We start from the raw sequence: 4500 nt of genomic DNA, 5'->3' as shown, positions 1-4500 counted from the left end.
GGAGGCGCCTTCCTCCTCCGCCTCCTCCCCCTCCTCTCCCCTTTCCCCCCTCCTCTTGGGCCGAGGAGGTAGCAGCCGAGCGCAGCCCCGCTGCCCGCCAGTGCGGTACGATGCGATGCAGCCCCCGCTTCCCGACGCCCCCCAAACAGATTCCCAACCGAACCTCCCCACCCCAGCACCCTGGGGTGCGGCGGGAGGGCTGGGGGCTGCACGGCCGGCCCTCCCCTGCGTGCCGTGCACTGCAGTGCAAGGGGAAATAATAAAAAATGGGGAGAGAGGTGAGGGGGAGCAGAGAGGTATGGAGCACCGGGGGGCACATGCATTGTCACCCCGGGGGTGCAGAAGGCCAGCTGGTTTTGGTCGCTTCTCTCCACACTGGGGGAATTTGGGCCCCTTCCCCATCTAACCCTGCTGTGGCCAGCACATCCCCTGCTTCTCCATCCCCTCTGCCCGTGGCTCCCCAGGGGGATCAGCCCTATCACCACACTCTGTGCAGCACTGTGTACACAGGCAGGGCCTGGCTGCACCCCCACACATGGCTGGGGGTGGCTGGGGACCTCCTGTGCCCTCCTGGCGATGGGAGTTCAACCACCATTGCCCCAGTCCCTTGTGGGCTGCCTGGTGTCCCCCCAACACCACACGCCCAGGGACCCTCTCCTGCAGGGCCCAGAGATGCTCACAGCAGGGCTGGGGAGGGATTCTCTGTGTCCCGCCTTGCCGCTGCCGTTACAGAGCCGTGGGAGAGATGGGTTTTTGGGGAGCATCACTGTCTTCATACCCTGGGAATGCCACACTCCGCTCAACCACACAGTGCCCCGTGGAGATGTTGGCATTTGGGGACCAAGTCCTCATCGCATCCATTCCCTACATGGCTCACACATGCCCTTCTGGCCGTTGCCACTGCCCAAGGGTGGGTTTTCCTCCCTCCACCTGCCCCCGCACATCCCGTGCACCCTTACGCTCCCTCCTGCCGCCATGTATTCCCCCATCTCCCTTCACCAGGAAATATTGGCCAGCATGTTCATCCTGGCAGCCTCATTTACACTGGAAGTGCATAAGACATCTCCATTAATGCCAAAATAACCCACAGCAATTAATGGGATTGACCTTGAGCAGTGACAGGAGCTGAAGATGCCCTCAAGAAGCAGCAGACTGGAAGTGCCAAAGGGGGAGGACAGCCCCCGGGCCAAACCCCTGCACAACCCAGGCACCTTTGGGTGCTGCTAGGAGGTCTTTGCAAATGATGCTGAGGGATGACAGAGGGACCAGGGTGAGGGAGATGGGGTCCACCCCAAAACCCACCATCCAGACCCCCACAGGAAGGGCAGAGCATCGCTTTTGGCAACCAAAAAAGGCCTGGCTGCTGCGGTGAGTGGCCCCATGCCACCGCCCAGGCGACCACCACTTGTTTTCATAAAAATCCCATGATTTATAAGCCAATCTCCCGATTGCTTTGAGGAGGGGCCGGCTGACTCATGGGCTTGAATCCCCAGAGATGGCAAAGCAGCAGACAGAGCGAAGCAGCAGCCGGGCCATGATTTATCCTTCCCCCGCTTGCCTGAAGGGTGACAGGGCAGACCCTCAGTTTCCCCAGGTTCAGGGAATTGGGGACAATGATGGGACCACACTGTGTCCTGCCCCATCACGGGAGCCTGATGGATGACGGCTTTTTAAAAGCAGGGTGCTTGGTGCCATCCCTCCCGTCTTCCCTCAGTGCCTCTGGCAGGTTCTTGGCGCCGCCGCTGGGATATTTTTCAACTGTTACAGAAATAAGTATTTTTAACCCAGCTGGATTTTATTTATGGTTCCAGCTGTGGCAGGCAGAGGGGTTGGGGTGGGCCGGACCGAGTGGTTGTGATCTCTCTTTCCTCAGTGAGGACCGACGCTGGCATGCCGGCAGCGTTGCCACTTGTACCGAGGAGCTGCCAGAGATAAATCCTGTTATTTTACCAGAAGCCAAGGCAGCAAAGGTCAAAAATGCAACTCTCGTGTAGGATCCCTTCCGTCTTCCTGAGGACCCCTCTGAGCACCTCCTGCTTTTTCAGGCATATGATGCACTAGAAAGCCCGAGGATGGATTTCCCAAGGAGTTACCCTCAAAAACACTGAGGGATGTTCAGGCAGGGCTGGGTCTGGCTTCCCACGTAACCCCCAGGCAGCCTGGGGACACCGGCTGGCACAGGTGACCTCTCACCACGTATCCCACTCACCCCGGTGACATTGGCTTCACTCCGGATGGCATCACATCCACCCCAACCGCAACAGCCCCTTGAGCCCCTGCACACAGGAAAGGAGTTTGAGGTGTAAACCCTGCGGGCTCTGTGTAGATAAATCCCGGCTGTGGGAGAAAACCCCAAGCAGGAGCATTTGTGCCGGGTTGGGCAGAAAGCATCGGCAGTGCCGGGACAGCCCGGCCTGTCCCCAGGAATCCCTGGCCCGTATTTCACCTGTCTGTAATCCTGGGCAGCACTAATCACTGGGATAACAGCGCCCGGGAGGTACTAATCGCCAAATCCAGCCCTAATCCCTGTGGGAGCCGCTGTGGAGGTGTGGTGGCAGAGCCGTGAGGTGGGGGTGGGCAGCGGCCATGGGGATGGCTGCGAAGGGACCCCCAGGTGATGCATGCAGGGTCCAGAAGGGACTCAGCTTTCCCTTCTCATGGGGAAGCTGAGGCACGCACAGGAACCGTGCACCCCAAGACATGTCGGAGCATTTCTGGCTCCGCTGATTAACACAAGGATGGGGCTACGAAACACATGAACGAGGGTGGGAAGGGCCCAAGGGGTGAAACCCCCTCTGAGACACAGCAGTGCAGACAAACACAGAACCAAACCCCACTTTTTGGGGGGGGCTTTAAAGAAACAGCCAAGAGCCAGGGCTCAGGCTTTGCACCTGGGGGGACACCCTGGGTTGTTATTTTTCACACTGTGCACCCAAGGATGCTCCAAAACCAATAAATCACCTATAAACCAGAAAGAATAATAATAATAATAAAAAGCCCAGGGCGCACCCCAGGACAGTGAAACCTCAGCCCAAACCTCCACTTTTCCCACTATTTTCCAATAAACATGAATGAAGGCGGGGAAGCTCCTCACCCACAATAAACTGTCTCTGACAGCGGCTGCCTTGTTAGTGGCCAGAGCATCCGCACCCCGGCCCAACAGCTAATTCTGTGCGGGAGTTGAAAGGCTGATCCTGGAACATGATTAAAAATATATATCAATTCTCTCCCCTTCAAAGCAGTGCCCAAAATACATTTATATCATCCACTTTCCTTAAATAGTTCTGATAATGACATAAATACAGAAATCCCGTAATTGCCATAAATTAATTTTATATTATTATTTCTAAAGCAAGGGGGAAAAAGCGCCTTTTATTGTAATTAATCATCCAACTGGTTTCCTTGCAGGGTTCATGGCTCTATTCTGCTCTTCCCCACTGTCTCTGCTCACTTGGGGAACTGTCCCCATCATGGTTTCCAGGGCCACCCCGTGGGTCTCCTTCCTCCCCAGAAGATGCTGGTAGAGGAAAATGGGTTGGAGAAGCAAGAAATGGGCTTAGACATTTCAGCACTGAGATGCTGCAAGTCCTGAGCACACCCCATGGTACCCATGGCCAGCAAATTGTTTTGACTTTCGGGTGCCCCAAACAGTGTAACGGCGCATTAGATATTGAATGCAATATTTATAATATTAAAATGAATATTTTAATAGCATATAAAAGCAACGGAAGGGCAAATCAAAGCAGTAGTGCCAAGCCCTTTCCTTCTTGTGAGATAAAAACGTTTCATTTCAGTTTTACTGTTTGGATTCGTCTTTGCCTCGACTTTTATGTTCTATTCAAATATTAATTTCAGGCTATATCATAGACCTTTATTATTTTATCTGATATAACAAGTCAACAGTATCAAAGTTGTTGGGGCTCAGCACGGGGGAGTGAAATGGCCCCATGAGTAGGAAGCCCTACAGACTCAGTGGTTCAGAGGGGAACATCTCAACAGACCAGCAGTGATATTTTTCCCCTTTCCTTCAGAAAAAATTTTACCCCATGGAGAAATTTCTCCATTCCCATTTTTTGCTGTATTCCTGAGGAAGGAAAAGAAAAAAGGCAAATAGCAAAGCTTGGGTTTCCCACGGAAATCCATGTGTCTCGGTGCTCCACCTGCACGTGAGAACATCCACCACATGCAAAAACACCCCCAATTAAAACAGAGCATCCCAGCATCCGTGCAGAAAATTGATGAACACCACATTTCTCCTGTGCCGGGGATTCAAGGCACCAATTACAGCAGCTCGTTTGGAGGGGATGGTTATCTTGTCAACCAGGGAAGCCAGCAATCGCATTTCTTTTCTTGCCTTGCTGTTTGTTTGGCATTTTTTGTTTTGATTTTGGTTTTGTTTTGTTTTAAAGTGGAGATTTGGGGGTAGGATTTAGCCACTTAGATGAGTTCAAAAGCAGCTCCTCCAAAGTCAGCAGTGGGCTGGTGGCATCACTGAGGCCA

The sequence above is a fragment of the Columba livia genome, chromosome 20, assembly GCF_036013475.1.
Source record: "Columba livia isolate bColLiv1 breed racing homer chromosome 20, bColLiv1.pat.W.v2, whole genome shotgun sequence".
Lineage (NCBI taxonomy): Eukaryota > Metazoa > Chordata > Aves > Columbiformes > Columbidae > Columba > Columba livia.
Note: the sequence above shows the minus strand (reverse complement) of the source record.